The sequence below is a fragment of the Mesoplodon densirostris genome (genome assembly GCF_025265405.1).
Source record: "Mesoplodon densirostris isolate mMesDen1 chromosome Y unlocalized genomic scaffold, mMesDen1 primary haplotype SUPER_Y_unloc_2, whole genome shotgun sequence".
NCBI classification, from domain to species: Eukaryota; Metazoa; Chordata; class Mammalia; order Artiodactyla; family Ziphiidae; genus Mesoplodon; species Mesoplodon densirostris.
Genome location: NW_026778237.1, coordinates 494,855 through 514,230, shown reverse-complemented (window position 1 = coordinate 514,230; position 19,376 = coordinate 494,855). Strand labels below are relative to the sequence as shown.

At 40.8% G+C, this 19,376-nt stretch overlaps 1 pseudogene; it reads left to right on the top strand.

Annotated features, from left to right (window-relative positions):
* LOC132483036 (ubiquitin-like modifier-activating enzyme 1) overlaps positions 1–16,622 on the top strand; it is a 47,743-nt pseudogene extending 31,121 nt beyond the window's left edge.
* The last annotated feature ends 2,754 nt before the right edge of the window (positions 16,623–19,376 follow it).

Below are 19,376 nucleotides of genomic sequence, written 5' to 3'. Positions count from 1 at the left end.
TTGCTTAACAGGCACCCTAACTTCTTGCTTTCTCTAGTTACAGTACCTGACAAATAACTTCTTGCCTCTGTATAACTCTCCTCCATTTTTTAGCGTGGCAGAATACAATCAAAGTGCTTCTTGAATCTGTATTTTTCGGCTGAAGTCATACAAATCTTAAATAAAAGGTGGAGTTTTTTATTTTTGTTTGGTTTGTCTCAACCACATCTCTGTTCTTGGAATTCTGGGTTAACAAACAGCAGCCTTACTGCAATCTCTGCAGTAAATTGCCAGGAATAACTACAACTTCTGCAATATCTTACTGCAGAAATCTTTCAATAACTTGATTACAACAACCATACTTACAGAAAGTACAATAGAGGTTACCATGGGCTGGAAGTAGGTGGTAACCTGGTTTGCTCATTTAATGGGACAGGGTTTCTGTTTAGGATGTGAAAGATTTTTGGAGATGGACAGTGGTGATGGTTGCACAACATTGTCAATGCTCTTACTGCCACTTAAAAATGGCTAAATAATAATGTTACGTATCACATGAAAAACAAAAGAAGAGAGAAAAGGAGAAAAAAATATTGAAAAAGACAACTTTATCTTATGTATATTCTAACACAACTAAGGAAAAAAATAAACCTCACTGAAGAGCATTCTGAGGAGACCAGAAAGTAAACATGTAAGAGTAACAACAAAATAAATGGAAAAGGAAAGCTCCCCCCCAAAAAATGTGGGGAGATGAAAGAAATTAGTCCTACTACGTCTCAAGCCCAATCCAAAGCTTGTATAATTGAACACCTGGCTCTTACACATGAATAGACAAAAATAAAATGAAATAATATAAACCCTTTGCAGTGGCCCAGAATTAAAATCACAAATTCCACCCAAATACATGTGAAAATTTTAAATATCTCAGTATAAAAAAATGGACATTTTAATAATGATACTGGGATAATTCAATTGCCATTTGAAAGCATAATAACAGAGCACATCACATGCACATTATAAATGCATGACCCTAAACATTATTCATGATATAGGAAAAGGTCATGAAACTTCACTCATAATAAGAGAACTTCACTTAAAAAAATACTCTGATGCATGATTTCTCATTTATCTGAGTAATAAATTGATAAGTGATAAAATGAAATTTAATCAGTGTAAAAACTCCCAACAAAAGGACAAGATGGCTTCAAGGTGAATTCTACCAAACATTTAGAGAAGACTTAATGCCTATCATTCTGGAAGTATTCCAAAAAATTGCAGAGCAAGAGACACTTCCAAATTCATTCTGTGAGGCCAAAATCACCCTAATACTGAAGCCAGACAGAAATACCCCCAAAAAGGAGAATTACTGATGAACACTAAAGCAAAAATTCTCAACAAAATATAGGAAGCTGAATCCCACAATATATTAAAAGTATTATACACCATGACAAAATGGGATTAATCCAAGGGATGCAAGGATGGTTCAATGTCTGCCAATCAACCAATGTAATACACCATAGTAACAAATTAAAAAATAAAAACCACATGATCATCTCCATAGATGCAGAAAAGCTTTTCACAAAATTCAATATCCATTCAGGATTAAAAAAAAAAAGAAAAAAAGAAAAAAACTCTTGACAATGTTCGTACAGAAGGAACATAACTCAACATAACATAGGCCATATATGACAAGCACACAGTTAACAAGATACTCAGTGGTGAAATGTTGAAACCATTTCCTCTGAGATCAGGAGCAAGGCACTGATACAAAATCTTACCACTTTTACTCACAGTTTTGGAAGTCCTAGCCACAGCAATCAGAGAAGAAAAAGAAATAAAAGGAATCCAAGTAGAAAAGGGAGAGCATAACTCTCTCTGTTCTTAGATGACTATAACATACGTGAAAATCCTAAAAACACTACAAAAAAACACGAGAACTCATCAGTAAATTGGGTGAATTTACAGAATACAAAATTAATATAAATCTGTTGGATTTCTATACAGTGACAGCGAATTACCAGAAGGATAAATTCAGAAAACAATCCAATTTACAACTGCATCAAAAAGAATAAAATGTCTTGCTATCCATGCAAATTGAACTAACAATCAAGTTAAGAAGAAAAAAATTATATTTCTGCCAAACTGAGGATTATAACCTGGGAGACTGGTTCTCAAAAAGCTCTGAAATCTCTTCTTACTATTAGAACTTGATGCAGACCTTGAGACAAAGGATCATACATCAAAATGACAAAATGATATTTTACATAAAGTTCACCATGGATATATAGTCTAAGTAAGCAGGTACAAAGCAATCAGTAAGTCACAGTGTTGCCCTACAGAGTTGGGAAAGAACACTATTCTTTGAAGAAGTTACTTGCTGCCTTGAAAAGAAAAGAAAAAAAAAGATCTTTATGGTTGAGCAGGTGGTCCTATCTTTGAGGAGGTCTGGTTAATTTATAATGTTTATCAATATTGCATACTTAAAGGGGAGGGAAGAGACCAGAGAAAGAGAAGTTTAGGTTTAAATTTTCTTGTCATGCCTTAAGGTATAAATTTTCATCACTTTTCCCGCTTTGATCATTGATTTTTCAATTGAAAGCTTTAGGTATCAAATGTTGGGTCCCTGATGACTGGGTGGTTGTTTACCTGCCCTGGATCCACTTTATTTCTTGATGCCAAGTCTTAATATCTTTTTAGGCGGTTAGGTTACTACAATGCTTGGCAAAGACTGATAGTAAATTCCAAGTTGTCCAATTGGACTTATGCCAGGTTTACCATGTATGTGCATTGTGCATGCTCATCAATATTATTATAATATTTAAACTTAACATTTAGTGTTTAGTGCATAGAGAGCATTGCTGTAAACTTTTTACACCATAGTGATTATTCATTTTATCTTATTTCCCTGTACATAATGTTTCCAATTTCATATCATATTGACCATATCAGGTGGCTGCTGTTATCACAGTTGTATAGAATAGGAGAGTGAGGCATTGGTCCCTACTCACTTATTAAGTTCAAGAGTGAGTAATGGAGATTAGAGCACTCAGGTCTCAGAGTAGAAATTTTACATGCTTAAACTATGTGCTGATAAAAGGAATCATAAGCAGTTCCGGGAAATCTTAGCACCCGTTTGCTTTCATATGCCTCTGTTGCAAGTCTCTTTCGGGACGGACTTCCACTCAGGAAGTCCGTTAACACCTAGTGTCTTGTATAATTCGAGACCAAAAGTCTTGACTCCTCTAGCTTGCTGTCTTCCCTCAGAGTGATTCAGTGATGTAACTATGCGTGTTTCAGTTTATACCCATTTTACTGAATGCAGCCACTAGGTGGAGCTGTCTTCCTACTGCCGTCAGCACACGTAATGAGTCACACAAGGGCTGCTGACATCACCAGTGTTTCACTACCGGTGCGATGGCGAGTAGGACCCAACGTTTGGTTTGGGCTTCTGGCTCAGCGGTTGAGGTAAAGGAGGCGTGGTCAGTGGAAGAGGGTAAGACTGAGGCAGCTGCAGTTGTCCTCCAGCCAGTCGGCGGGGAAGTAGTAGTAAAAAGAGGGCAGCGGCCGGGCTTGGCTTTGGCTCCACATGGAGTTGGCGGCAGAGTGATTGTGGGAACGGGCATTTGTACCAAACGGCCTTTCTTGGCACCTCTCCCCGGGCAGGGTTTTTGGGAGGGTCCTGGAGGTGGTTAACTGGTTAACTGGGCTGAAGAGGCGGCATAGGGATGGATGCTGGGGCGGGGCCGATGTTACTCTTTCTTGCCTGTGTTCTGGAATCTGACCTCAGGGCTCCAGAGGCCCAGTTCCTAACCTTTAGAGTCTCGGGTGCAACATATCTAGCCAAGAACCTTATTCCCTCACAGATCTAGCACGTTACAGCACCAGATTCAATATTCCCAGTCAGTGTATTACATAGAAGACCGTAAACCCAAATTACCATCCTCACAGCTTCCAAGAGGAACATCTTTACTCATCTCTAACATCTTTACTCACACTTCCCTCCCCTTTTTCCTCCTCCTCATCACCATTCAGAGCTAAAAAAGTACAACACTATGGAATACCACAGACCCTGACTCGTTCTCAGAGACCTCTTGCTCACGTCTCACCCTGGTAGTCTCATCTGTCAGAGATCACTCTGTACGCAGCATTTCTACTTAATATTTTTTAGCATTTCCCTTTAAAGACCTTTATTACCTGCCGTTAAAGACCTTCCATTCTATGGCATCTTCAAGAAGTGTCCCTACACCTAGCATTTCTACTTAGTCGTAGACCTTCCCAAACTCCATTTTAGCATTTTCCATCAAAAACACCTCCGAATCCGACATTGTCCTTTACTAAAATGCTTTACTACTAACCCAATATCTGCTCTTAGAAAATACCCCCTTTTCATCGTCTCAGAATTCTTTCCAGATAATCCCAAGTATCTTCTCTCAGAAGCTCCCGGGGGACCAGATACCAGGTAGGAATTCTTCAGATACATAATCTGGCAGACATCCTTTCCCAGTTCCCCTTCCCTGCACCAGTATTTGATAGACCCTTTCAGATTTTGGTTCTAACCACCCCTATCAGAGACTCACCTTCCCAGTCTTGCCCAGGGCTCAACCTGTGCATTCAAAAGCAAACAGGTTGTCCTCCCTTCTTTTAAGATCCTGTACTCCACATCATGCCTTATAGTCTCCCCTAGGGCCTTTCAAGTGGCCAATATCTTCATTCACAAGCCTTCATCTTCTGCTTTCAGCCTCATAGGCCCCTATATCATTATTATACAACCCCTCCCCCAGCACGCTTCCTTCCTACTAGATCCCCTTCTCAGCATCTGTTCAGCCTGCATGGTGCTCTGCATCAGTGGTCACAGAAGCCCAGCCGGACTTCACAATCTAGCCAGTGTCTGCTCACTCACTCTTGCAGTCTGTTATCTTCCTGAAACTTTTATCCTCCATTCCTGGGGAAAATCAACTGTCTGAGTTCAGTCTCCTCTTTCCTCCCTCTCAGAGTAGCTCTAGTACCTAGCATGTCTTCATGTTTCCGTTCTTGAAATGAGGATGCTAGTACTTAAGTCCTTCTCTCCACCAGAGTTACCACCAACAAAAGAAAAGCCTCCCCGTATCTGGCTCACCTCTGACCCTTTTTCTAAAGATGTGCACTATGCCACTATCGAAGAAACGTTGTATGTCTGGGCCTGATCCAAAACTATGTGCTGATTGCCCTTCTGCATGTTCTGTACTGTTCAAAGTGCCATCAGAACCAACCAACGTGAGTGTCTTTTCCCTAAATCTTGGAGGTGGGATGGTATTGTGGTTGGTGGGAAAGTACCTCTTATTTAAGCGTTTTTTTGCTGTCTTGCTGAAACTCTTTTCCCCTCCATTCCTAGGGAATGCCAAAAACAGGCAGTGCACCAGACATAGATGAGGGTCTTTACTCCCGGCAGCGGTGAGTATGGCTGAGCCTGGGAATGTGAAGCAGGAGGGGGTCACAGAGAGGATAGAGCTGAGTAGGCCAAGCCGTGACCCAGAGTCTCCTTCAAATCTAGCAGGTATGTCCTGGGCCATGAGGCTATGAAGCACCTCCAGACATCCAGTGTGCTGGTGTCGGGCCTTCGGGGCCTAGAGGTGGAGATTGTGAAGAATATCATCCTTGGTGGGGTCAAAGCTGTCACCCTCCATGACCAGGGCACTGCCCAGTGGGCTGACCGCTCATCCCAGGTACCTCTTCCTGGATCCCTTCCCCTTGCCCAAGCACCAAACCACCTGATGTCTGCATTCACTTCACTTCTTTCCTTCTTGTACCTTGTTGTAGTTCTACCTAAGGGAGGAGAACATCGGTAAGAACCGGGCTGAGGCATCACAGCCCCGCCTTGCTGAACTCAACAGCTATGTGCCTGTCACCACCCACACTGGGGCCCTTGTTATGACTTCCTTATGGTTTCCAGGTACTTTGCAGCATCACCCTGCCTCGTGACTTGCACTCTCAGATCCTTTTCCTGGTTGGTTTGCTCAGTATTTATTTAATGGACCAGTCCTGTGGGTGTGGGCCATGGGGTTTCTAGAGAACTTGGGCACTGAAACTCCTGATGCAGCAGTAGGAACTTATCCTGGTGAATAAGGAAGGGAATTCAAAGATTCCCTACAAATTATCGCTGAGCAGGCTTTGCTTTGTTCTGTTTTGTTTTATTTGAGAATTGAAGCAAATGAGTGTAGGATTTGGGGATAAACCCAAACTTACCTGGGAACAGACTGTGACTCATTGTTTGACTCCCAGGACATGCAGGGTTGTAGGCAGGCAGAAATGGGTGTTTTTCAAATGAATTAAGTGAATTAGTTTGTCTTGAAATTCTGTCCTCCTAATACTGCATTACTTTTCTTGTCATATTCTGGGGTTTCATATTTCTCTTCATTGAGTTTTACCCTCACTGAGTATGACACACATACTTTGTAAATATTTGCAGAAAAGGTCTGAACCAGTAAGCTTTAGTCCTGCCATTCTGCCAACCCCTGGCCTGCCTTTCTCCTTTATTTTCTTATTTCCCTTCACCCCAATGCCAGTACCTTTGCATGAGCTTCCTTCTTGTAACAGGTGGTCCTTACCAACTGTCCTTTGGAGGACCAGCTGTGGGTGGGTGAGTTTTGTCACAGCCATGGAATCAAGCTGGCCACGGCAGACACTCGGGGTCTGTTTGGGTGAGTGCCTGCTTCTTCCTTTATCCCCAACTCCTCCCAAGCCCAGGCTAAGACCCCCTGGCACCTAGTGTCATAATGCTACTCTCAGCCCACCAGGTTTTCCATTCTCCATGTTCACCTCTCCCCAGTTGGCACGAGCACTGAGTGCCAGCAGTGATGGCTAAGCTTTCATAGGAAGTGTTCACTATTTCTAAGGGTCTCAGGCACCAGTCCTCTTGTCTCCTTTTACAGGCAGTTGTTCTGTGACTTTGGAGAGGAGATGATCCTGACGGATTCCAATGGGGAACAGCCTCTCAGTGCTATGATTTCTATGGATACCAACATAAGGAGATTGGCCTCAGGGATTCTGACAGGCATGTGGGTAGCCATAGTCCTCCTTCATGCTCCTGGTACCCTGATCCTACCTCTGAGGCTTTCTTTACTTCTCTTCCAACTAGGACAACCCTGGTGTTGTAACCTGCCTAGATGAGGCCCAACATGGGTTTGAGAGTGGTGACTTCATCTCCTTCACACAAGTTCAGGGCATGAATCAACTCAATGGCATCTATCCCCTAGAGATCAAAGTCCTGGGTATGCCAAGACTGGAGGGCAAGAAATGGTTGCCCAGATCAAAGAGATAATTGTCCGGGTGGTGTGGGGTGACCCACAGCCCAAGAGTTGACACGTATCTGTAGTCTTGACTTGTACCAAAGTCCAAGAGGAGATGCCTCGCTGAAATCTGACTTGGGACTTAGAAGAGATGGGTCCAGGTAGCCTTAATAAAGACATGTGAACTGAGCTACAGGCAGAAAAGGTTTATACCACTAGTATTTGATTCCATTATTATTTTTTGGCCCATTGACTCAGTTTCTTTCTTTTTTTAAACTGTTTTACAATGTATAGTATAACAATCTCTAAGTAATACTTCATCACCACACGTATTAAAGAAAAACTTACAACAAAATATTTCCACTTTCTGATTGTCGTATATTTTATGTATATCATAAACTTCTCAATACATTATTTTTGACTCCACAGTTATATTGTTGAAAAGATTTAAGAAAGTTTATGTTTACCCACATAATCACCATTTCCAGTATACTTTTCTGTGGCTCCAGATTTGCATCTGATGCAAGTTTTCTGCTGCTGAAGAAAGCCTTTAACATATGTTGTGGAATGGTGTCTGCTGGTGGTGATTCTTTTAGCTTTTTAATGATTGAAACTTTATTTTGCCTGTGTTTTTGAAAGATGTCTTTACAGAGTGTAGCATTTTAGAATTCATTGCTTTAAAGATATGCTCTATTGTCTTTCCTGCCTTATTTTCCACAGGAAGTCTGCTATTCTTATTCTTGTTTTTCTGTATTTAATGTGCTTATTTTTTCTATCACTGATCTTAATCAATGGGATTATGATATACATTAGTATAGTTTTCTCCCTGTCTCTTTTGCAGTTTATTAAACTTATATTAACTATGGGTTTAGAGTTTTATCACATGGGGAAAATTTCTGGCCGTATTTTTTTTGAAAATATTACTTTCACAGCTCACTGCCACCCCATTATCTCTTTCCAGAACCCCATTTACGTGTATATTAAGGCACTTCACTTGTTTGTCTTTCCCCCCAACTCTTTGTTGTATTTCAGATAGTGTCTTCTACTTTGTGAAATCACCTAATTTTTTCTTGTGTGTTAATTTGTTAATCACATCTGTTATGTAAAATCACTGGTCAAGAACATTAAAACAGCTATTATAAATATATTTCAGATGTCAAAGAAATTCTCAACAAAGGGGTGGGCCGAAAGAGTTTTTGAAGAAGTAATGGCCAAAAAATTCACAAATTGATGAAAACTACAGCCACAGATCCGTGTTCTGGTAAGTTTTGATGGATGGGAGGTAATTGTGAATGTTAGCTGTTTGGAGTTGCGTTTTGTGTTCCTTTAATATTTTTGAGTTTATTCTAGAGAAATTATGTAGTTGCCATTGGATCTTTTCAGGGCTTACTTCTTTTTCTCTAGAGTGGCCTTTAGACATAGGTTACTTGTGTTGTCTGAAGAAATCAGCATTGTATTTCTGTTCGTTTGTTTTTCATGATGTACGATACCTTATTTTTATTTCTTAATTGAAGGATAGTTGATTTAATGTTTAATGTTGTGTTACTTTTTGCTTTACAGCAAAGTGACTCAGTTATCTATATATACATTATTTTTCATATTCTATTCCATGATACTTTATCTCAGGATACTGAATAGAGTTCCATTGCTCTACAGTAGGACCTTGTAGTTTATCCATTCTATGTATAATAGCTTACATCTGTTAACTCCAAACTCCCACTGTATGGGGGAGGGGGTTGGGGTAGGAAGGAGGTGGGAGGTTGTCCCATTCCTGTTTTGATAGTGCTGTTGATCTTGGGACGGAATGAACTGACAGATAACCCTTCATTCTTTTCATTCCCCAGGTCCCTACACCTTTAGTATCTGTGATACCTCCAATTTCTCTGACTACATCTGTGGAGGCGTTGTCAGTCAGGTCAAAGTAACTAAGAAGATAAGCTTTGTGAGTATGAGCTGGAGGGTGTGCTGTAGGGTTCCAGGCATCTCTACGTTTTTTACTTTTTTTGTTCTGATATCTTGCTCTGCACAGAAATCCTTGCCCACTTCACTGTCAGAGCCGGACTTTGTGATAACAGATTTTGCCAAGTATTCTTGCCCTCCTGAGCTACACATTTGCTTCCAGGCCCTGCACCAGTTCTGTGCCCAGCATGGCCAGCCCCCTTGGCCCCACAATGAGGTAGATGGGTGGGCAAGCCAGCCAGGTCCTTGAACCAAAGCTGCTCTATGCGTCTTCATCTATTTAGTTTTTCTACCTCTCCCTCTCCCCACAGTGGTGTGATTGTTCTTTTTCTCCTTCCAGGAGGATGCAATAGAACTGGTGACCCTAGCACAGGCTGTGAATGCTCAAGCTCTGCCAGCAGTGCAGCAAAACAGTCTGGATGAAGCCCTCATCAGGAAGCTGGCTTATGGCTGCTGGGGATCTGGCACCCATCAATTCCTTCATTGGTTTGTGGCTGCCCAGGAGTTTATGAAGGTCAGTGCAAGTGGAGACGGACAGTGCTGGGAGTGGGTCAGGTTCCTTCCTGGCCCTGCTGCTTGCTGTCCAGCTCTGATTAACCAGTGATCACTTCCTCTTTCTTACACCGTCCTGAGACCTGCTCTGGAAAGTTTATGCCTGTTATGCAGTGGCTTTACTTTGATGCCGTTGAGTGTCTCCCTGAGGACCAAGAGGCCTTTACAGAGGACGTGTGCCTTTCAGTATGTGATTGGGGCCCATGGAGTAGGCATTAGTGTGGATCTTTTTAAGGTGCCTTTTCCCTAACCCTCTCTTGCCTTCACATGACTCAGTGCCAGAACAGTTATGATGGACAGGTGGCTGTATTTGGCTCCGGTCTGCAAGAGAAGCTGGGCAAGCAGAGATACTTCTTGGTGAGAGAACCTTGTGGTCAAAAGCTACCTTTAGGTCCCCTAGCCTCTGGCCACCTCTTCTGGAGTCTCCTCTTGGCTTACAAGGGATGGTGTTTGCTTGTACCCTCATCTCATCCCTCTTCCATTTTCTTCATACGAGGTGCTTTATTCACCGGTCTTGTGCCTCTTTTCTTAGAGGACCATGGATTTTTATGGCCCTGGGACTTAAATATGCAGTAGTAGATCCTCTTACCCTCTCTTGCCATCTCTAGGGGGAGTGAGGACTGTTGAGTGCCTTTGTTACCCCAGTGACCCTAACCATCTTCTGTCTCTCTTCTTGGCCACCTTCCAGGTGGATGCAGGGGCCGTTGGCTGTGAGCTGCTCAAGAGCTTTGCCATGATTGGGCTAGTCTGTGGGGAGGGCGGGGCAATCACCATTACAGACATGGACACCGTAGAAAAATCCAATCTGAGTCGACAGTTTCTGTTTTGGCCTTAAGATATCAACGTTAGTGGAATGGACATGGTAAGTGGTTGAGCTTTTTTTCTCACTTCTGTCTTTTTGTTATCTATCTTATCGCGTTAGGACTTTTTTTTTTTTTTTTTTTTGGTACGCGGGCCTCTCACTTTTATGGCCTCTCCCGTGGCAGAGCACAGGCTCTGGACGCTCAGGCTCAGCAGCCATGGCTCACGGGCCTAGCCTCTCCGCAGCATGTGGGATGTTCCCAGACTGGGACACGAACCCACGTCCCCTGAATCAGCAGGTGGACTCTCAACCACTGCGCCACCAGGGAAGCCCACCTTAGGACATTTTTGTTTCTCTCTTTCCTTAGTTCTTCCCTTATTTCTTTTTCTCTACCATTCAGTCTTTCTTCTAGCAGATATTTATTGAAAACTTATTACATCTTTCATTTGTGAGTTTACACCTGTCCCCAACCATTTTTTTTTCCTTTGGTTTCTGGTTACGACTAATGTGGGACTATGGAAACTAGGTTATAGAGGGATCTATCTGGGGAGTCTCTGTAAAGAACAGTGCTATTTTTGCCTGCCAAGTGTTTATCTTTCCTTTCATTTTATCATGCAAATACTAGGCACTACTTAAGTAGTTAGAATATATAAGATAGCAAGTGAAAGGTTTCTGCTTTTGTCTAGTTGGAAGACATAGTAAATGAGAGATTCTCGAATGCAGTGGACGGTGCCAGCACTCTTTCCTCAAGTCCAAAAGATCACAACTGTTTTAATAATACTAAGACATTATGTCCTTTTTATCCTCATTTTATCAGGTGAAAGGGTAATTTTCCACTGCTCTAGGAGGCTGTCCATAACCCAAAGACACAGTATTTTCCAAATGACCAGACCAATTCATGTTGATACAGAATTGTTCATTAACTAAAGAACCATTCAAAGTACAGAGAAAGACAGTGGATATTGATGTGGATCAGTATCTCACCTTGCAACTAAATTTTAAAGTACTATCACTTGTCAAGTTTTTATGTATTATTTTTTTAAATATCAAGAGTTATCTGAAAATGTTATTGAAGTATTTTTCTGTAAGGCTGGATATCCCTTACATCTTTCAAGGAAAACATGTAATACATTAAAGGCAGTAGATAATGAAAATTCAGCTATCTTCTAAGATAACTTAAATTTGCAAAACTGTAAATACAGATTGACTCCTGTCATTAAAGATTTGTCCTGGAGCTTTTTTCATAATGTTTGTACTATATAATGGAATTATTCCATTTTTATTAATTAATTAATTTATTTATTTTTGGCTGTGTTGGGTCTTCCTTTCTGTTTGAGGGCTTTCTCTAGTTGTGGTAAGCGGGGACCATGCTTCATCGCGGTGTGCGGGCCTCTCACTACCGCGGCCTCTCTTGTTGCGGAGCACAGGCTCCAGACGCACAGGCTCAGTAGTTGTGGCTCTGGCCTAGTTGCTCTGCGGCATGTGGGATCTTCCCAGACCAGGGCTCGAACCCATGTCCCTGCATTAGCAGGCAGATTCTCAACCACTGTACCACCAGGGAAGCCCCTCCAATTTTAAATGGAGTAATAATATTTTAAAATTTTCTGAGTTTAAATGTCTAATGTAGTAAATCTAGATAGCTGTGCATCACATAAAAAAAAAACCAGAACTTCGTTTTAAAATCATTAGTTTGGACAACTGGTACAGCAAATAATAAATACAATAGTACAGTATGTGGTTAGAACATACCAAGGTGAAAAATACTGTGTAGGGGCAAGAATGAAAAACAAGATATAGAACTGGAAGTGCCATGAGAGGGTGGTGTGCAGTGTGGTAAAGGGAATAATCATTGGAAAGGTGGTATATCCACAGAGAATTAAAGATGATATACAAGAACAGGAAGAAATCTCAGGGAAGAGTATGCCAGGTGAACTTAACAGTGTGAGCAAAACCCTGATGTTGGAATATGCCTGGTGTGTTTAAGGAATAGAGACAGAGACAGACCATGGTAAGAGAGAAGGTTGTAAAAGTAATAGGGACCAGCTCATTTTACCCTTAGTGAAAGTGGGAATCAATAGAGCGCTTTGAGGAGAGGAATGTGATATGACTTGTACTTTCAGAGGATCCTTTTTATTTTTGTAAGTTTAGAGGACCTTGGTTTTCTTTGGGTGAATGCACTCCAACTCTGGGTGCTAGTAACTAAAAACGATGTTCGGTAGACAAAAGTACAAATCTCAACCCATTGTCTCCTATTGTATCACTGTTTTCCTTTTTTATTCACCACATTCCTCGTTTGTCCCAGCCCAAGCTGTGTGGCATTTGTCATAGACCACAGAGCCTCCTGACCTCAGAGCCTAGGTCTTGTGCATCATTACATAAATCAGTTTTCAGAACAGCTCTGTAAAGTTTTGTTGGGTGATTATATGAATGACAGTTGTTTCTCCATCCCTACCCAGAAATTGAAGTCTGATACAGCTGCTGCAGCTGTGAACCAGATAACTCCACACATCCAGGTGATGAGCCATCAGAACTGTGTGGGCCCTCACACAGAGTATGTGAATGATGATAACTTCTTCCAAAACCTGGATGGTATGGCCAATGCCTTGGACAGTGTGGATGCCTATGAGTTTTGGGGGTGGTTGAGGACAAGGGGAGAGTAATGTGTGTGTTTTAGGGAGTGTGTGTCACCGTGTCCCATCCTGATGTTATTTTCCCCACCCTCACCTGCTGCAGCTTTCTCACAGGCACGTATATGGACCACTGCTATGTGTTGTAACGTAAGCCACTTCTGGAGTCAGGCACACTGGGTACCAAGGGTAACGTGCAAGTGGTTATCCCCTTCCTGACAGTCATACATCTCCAGCCAGGACCCTCCTGAGAAGTCCATCCCCATGTGCACACTGAAGAACTTCCCGAAGGCCGTCAAGCACACTTTGCAGGTGATCAGCCTTGCAGTGAGAAAGAGGTGGAACAGATAGGTACCTGGACAGTGTCTCAGTTGCCAAACCCTTGTTATTCAGATGGTGAAACCTCAGTGTATGTAATATCTGCCCTCTGTTTAACTCTCCTTCACTCACTTTAAACCTAGCAGCATAAGCTTTTCAAAATGATTTTTTTTTAACTTGAAATTTTTATTTTGGAAACATACAGGGAAGTATTACTTATACCATGTGAAATACTTTATGTAAGAATTGTATATCTAAAAGGTGAGGATATGTTTCTTTATGTACAGGATACTATTCTGTTGTTGAACAAAATTAACTTAGTATCATCTCTGCTAGTTATTTAAATATCTAATATTAAGTCCACATTTAGGACTGATTTTCTAATTGTTTCCCAAAATATGTTTAATAGCTTATCAGCATAGTTGTGTTTAAATAGTACACATACATACAAAACAGCATGCCTATCATGTAGATTGACAAAGTAAAAGCAACCCATTAACTGGCCCTCAGGACTTGGCCCTAATTACAGTCCTCTTTCAAACCACGAATAACCATCCTTTTATCAAAATGATTCTTAATGCAGTCTCTGAGGCTATGTTTAGGAAGTATGGGAACAGGAAGAAAATGAGCAGTAACAGTTCAGTCTGTCACTTTTCCTTCCAGAATGGATGAGTTTATACTTGTGGACTCAGTTCAGTATGTGTCTTTCTCCCTGTCCATACATCCCATGTTGGGGTGTGTATGTGTGTGTGTGTAGGGGTTTGTGTGTGTAGATACAGAGAGACGGAGACAGAAAGAGATGTGTTTTTGTGTACGTGTTCATTTCTATATATATAAAACCTCTACTAGGGTATGGTTCTATTACTATGTTTCTCTCTACCCAGCATGCAGAAAGACCAATAAAAATGCTTTTAAAACAAATGTACTATGTGCCCTTGGACTTAACCTCTTCATGCTTCAGATTCCTTATCTGTAAAATTGGAATGACAGTAGTAACTCTCACGGGACTTCTGTAAAGCATTTACACTTAATATGTCCTTGTGACTTGAAAACTAAGCTTTAAATGTGTACATGTTTATTTCATATTAACTCCATGAGGTTTAGTTTTACTGTTACAGTGTATGTTTTTAAAATGAGGATACAGAAGTAAAGATATACCTGATGGTCACAAGACTGTGGCAGAGCTGGCATTTGAACCTGGATTTCGAGCATCAAGATGCTCCAGATCACTTCACCAGTGACTATCGACCTCCAAATTAGCAGGGGCCAAGCCTCTATCTTACTTTCTGCCCAGTCCCCAGAACCTGCATAGAGATCGTTCATGTTTTATTCTTGGTGTGAACTTTGTCTTTTATTGAGGCATAACGTACCTAGGTTAAGGTGTACATCTTAATTAATTCTGCATGAATGTACACTTGTGTGTTAAACTCTTCCCAGACTAAGATAATTGGTTTTTAAATTGAAGTGGTGAGGGCTTGACAAGTTTGAGGAGCCACATTGGGAGGGCTTCCTTCCTCTGTTGTCCCATAACAGCCATGCTCTTCCTATTTGCTGTATTTCCTGATGGTGTTCCTAATGCCTACATAAACTTATTTGTTTCCCATAACCCACGTAGTGTTGATTTGCTCTGTCTGCAGTGGGCTCGGGATGAGTTTGAAGGTCTCTTCAAGCAGCCAGAAGAAAACGTCAACCAGTACCTAATGTGTGTAATTCTGTCCAAATCCTCGCTCACTCTGTCTCCTGCCTGTCAGTCAAAGCATTCTGTAACCAGTGTAACACTAGGACCTGGCCTACTTTTCAAATAAACTAATGATTCCTTGGGCCATATACCTTTGGGAGTCATCACTGGCTTTCCGTGGTGTTAAGCTCACTCTGGGATCACTGTGTAATTCTGAGTTTGTGTCCCGTCTAATTCTTCATAGGGATTCAATGTTTGTGGAGCAAACACTGCACCTGGCAGGCACCCAACCCCTGGAGGTGCTGGAGGCTGTGCAGCGCAGCCTGGTGCTTCAGTGGCCATAAACCTAGGCTGACTGTGTGACCTGGGCTTACTACCACTGGCACACCCAGCACTGAACATCAGACAGCTGCTGCACAACTTTCCTCTGAACCAGGTATTACACTCTTGTGGGGTCCATTTGTCAGAGTAGGCTTACTGTAAGCTGTTTGCTACATGCTTTTGACATGATTCATTGCAGTTAATACAGTTGTGGCAAGCCCACCAAGTCCCAGAGATCTCATTAAACGATTAAGCGAGTGATTTTTGAAATCAAAGACCTGTTCCTGCTGACCTGTCTCCTCTATCTGCCCATCCCTGTTCTCTCAAGCAAGATAGTTGGTACCTATTTCCCTTAGATATGACATGAGTCATTCCAGATTTCCAGTCAGGGCTATAGAGGTTGTACAAGAGAACTTTTGGTGTTAAGAGCACAGGACCTAGGTGGCTTCAAGTCTCAACTATATTTGATATTGGGACTAATCATGTATTTCCTCTCTTCCTCAGTATCCTCATGTAGGAAGTAGGAATAAAGGTGACCTAATTTCATAAGAGTTCTATGAGGGCTAATTGATAATTATTAAGTTAATAAATTAAGTATGTTAGTACATGCCTGGCAATCCATAAAAGTTTCATAAATAGCTCTGTGTCTAGCACAAAGTGAGTGCCCAGCGATATACTAAGTAGGGCCTTCTGGGCTTGAAAATGAGGAGTCACAATTATGAGAAAGACCTCACCTCTCATGTCCCCCCCCCCATCTTTCTGTTTTCCTAGCTTACAAGCTCAGGAGCCCCTTTCTGGTCTGGGCCTAAATGCTGTCCACACCCGCTCATCTTTGATGTCAGCAATGTAAGTCTCCTCCCTCCTCCCGAGGGAGATCATGTCATGATCTCCTACAGTCGGGTCAAATGTGGGTACGTGGATGGGAAGGAGGCTGTGGCTCCTTAGGTGAGTACTGATATGCTTACCCCTCATACCTTGCCTTCTCTTAGCCCCTTCATCTGGACTGCATGATAGGTGCTGCCAACCTGTTTGCCCAGACCTATGGGCTGAGGGGCTCTCAGGACCGAGCTGCTGTGACCATACTCATTCAGTCTGTGCAGGTCCCTGAGTTCACCAGCAGATGAAGGAGTAAGGTAAAAACCCACAAGACCTAACAAATGAAGAGAAAATAGACAGTCTACCTGAAAAAGAATTCAGAAAAATGATAGTAAAGATGATCCAAAATTTGTGAAATAGAATAGAGAAAATGCAAGAAACATTTAACAAGGACCTAGAACAACTGAAGAAGAAACAAGCAATGATGAACAACACAATAAATGATTTAAAAATACTCTAGAAGGGGTCAATAGCAGAATAACTGAGGCAGATGAACGGATAAGTGACCTGGAAATAAAATAGTGGAAATAAGTACTGCAGAGCAGAATAAAGAGAAAAGAATGAAAAGAACTGCAGACAGTCTCAGAGACCTCTGTGACAACATTAAACACAAAAACATACGAATTATATGGGTCCCAGAAGAAAAAGAGGGAAAGAAAGGAACTGAGAAAACATTTGAAGAGATTATAGTTCTAAGCTTCCATAATATGGGAAAGGGGAGAGTTAATGAAACCCAGGAAGCATAGAGAGTCCCATGCAAGATAAATACAAGGAGAAACATGCCAAGACACATTAAACTCAAAAATTAGGTACAAAGAAAATAAACAAGGAAAAAAAATAACACAAAAAAGGAATCTGCATAAAGTTGACAGCGAATCTTTCAGCAGAAACTCTGCAAGCCAGAAGAGAGTATAGGACATATTTAAAGTGATGAAGGAGACAACTCTACAATCAAAATTACTCTAACCAGGAAGGATCTCATTAAGATTTGATGGAGAAATTAAAAACTTTACAGACAAAAGCTGAGAGAGTTCAGCACCACCAAACCAGCTTTACAACAAATGCTAAAGGAACTTTCCTAGGCAAGAAACACAAGAGAAGGAAAACATCTACAATAACAAAAACAAAACAATTAAGAAATGGGAAGGGGAACATACATATTGATAATTACCTTAAAGGTAAATGGATTAAATGCTCCCACCAAAAGATACAGACTTGCTGAATGGATAAAAAAGCAAGATCATAGCTACGCTCTCTACAAGAGACCCACTTCAGACCTAGGGACACATACAGACAAAGTGAGAGGATGGGAAGAAATATTCCATGCAAATGGAAATCAAAAGAAAGCTGGAGTAGCAATTCTCAGACAAAATAGACTTTAAAATAAAGACAATAACGAGACAAAGAAGAACACTACATAATGATCAAGGGATCAATAGAAGAAGAAGATATAACAATTATAAATATTTATGGACCCGATATAGGAGCACTTCAATACATAAAGCAAATACTAACAGCCATAAAAGGGGAAATCTACAATAACAATCATAGTAGGGGACTTTAACACCCCACTTTCACCAATGGACAGATATCCAGAATGAAAATAAATAAGGAAACACAAGCTTTAAATGATACATTAAAAAAGATGGACCTAAGTGATATTTATAGGACATAACATCCAAAAGAACAGAATATACATTTTTCTCAAATGCACATGGAATGTTCATCAGGATAGTTCATATCTTGGGTCACAAATCAAGACTTGGTAAATTTAAGAAAACTGACACTGTATCAAGTATCCCGACAAGAAAGCTAAGAGACTAGATATCAATTACAGGAAAAGATCTGTAAAAAATACAAACACATGGAGTCTAAACAATACACTACTTAATAATGAAGTGATCACTGAAGAAATCAAAGAGGAAATAAAAAAAATACCTAGCAACAAATGACAATGGAGACACGATGACCCAAAACCTATGGGATGCAGCAAAAGCAGTTCTAAGAGGGAAGTGTATAGCAATACAATCCTACCTTAAGAAACAGGAAACATCTCAATTGAACAACCTAACCTTGCACCAAAAGCAACAAGAGAAAGAAGAATAAGAAAAAACCACAAAGTTCGCAGAAACAAACCATAAAGATCAGAAATAAATGAAAAAGAAATGAAAGAATGAATAGCAAACACCAATAAAACTAAAAGCTGGGTCTTTGAGAAGATAAAGTTGATAAACCATTAGCCAAATTCATGAAGAAAAAGGAGAAGACTCGAATAGAATTCGAAATGAAAAAGAAGTAACAACTGACAACTGCAGAAATACAAAAGATCATGAGAGATTACTACAAGCAACTCTGCTAGTAAAATGGACAACCTGGAAAAAATGGACAAATTCTTAGAAATGCACAACCTGCCAAGACTGAATCAGGAAGAAATAGAAAATATGAACAAACCAACCACAAGTACTGAATTGAAACTGTGATTAAAAATCTTGCAACAAACAAAAGCCCAGGATCAGATGGCTTCACAAGCGAACTCTTATCAAACATTTAGAGAAGAGCTAAAACCTATTCTTCTCAAAGTCTTCAAAAATGTAGCAGAGGGAGGAACACTCCCAAACTCATTCTACAAGGCCACCATCACTCTGATACCAAAACCAGACAAGGATGTCACAAAGAAAGAAAACTACAGGCCAATATCACTGGTAACCATAGATGCAAAAATTCTCCACAAAATACTAGGAAATAGAATCCAACAGCACATTAAAAGGATCATACAACATGATCAAGTGGGGTTTATTCCAAGAATGCAAGGATTCTTCAATATAAGGAAATCAATCAACCTCATACGCCATATTAACAAATTGAAGGAGAAAAAAATGTATGATCATCACAATAGATGCAGAGAAAGCTTTAAACAAAATTCAGCACCCATTTATGATAAAAACCCTGCAGAAAGTAGGCATAGAGGGAACTTTCCTCAACATAATAAAGGCCATATATGA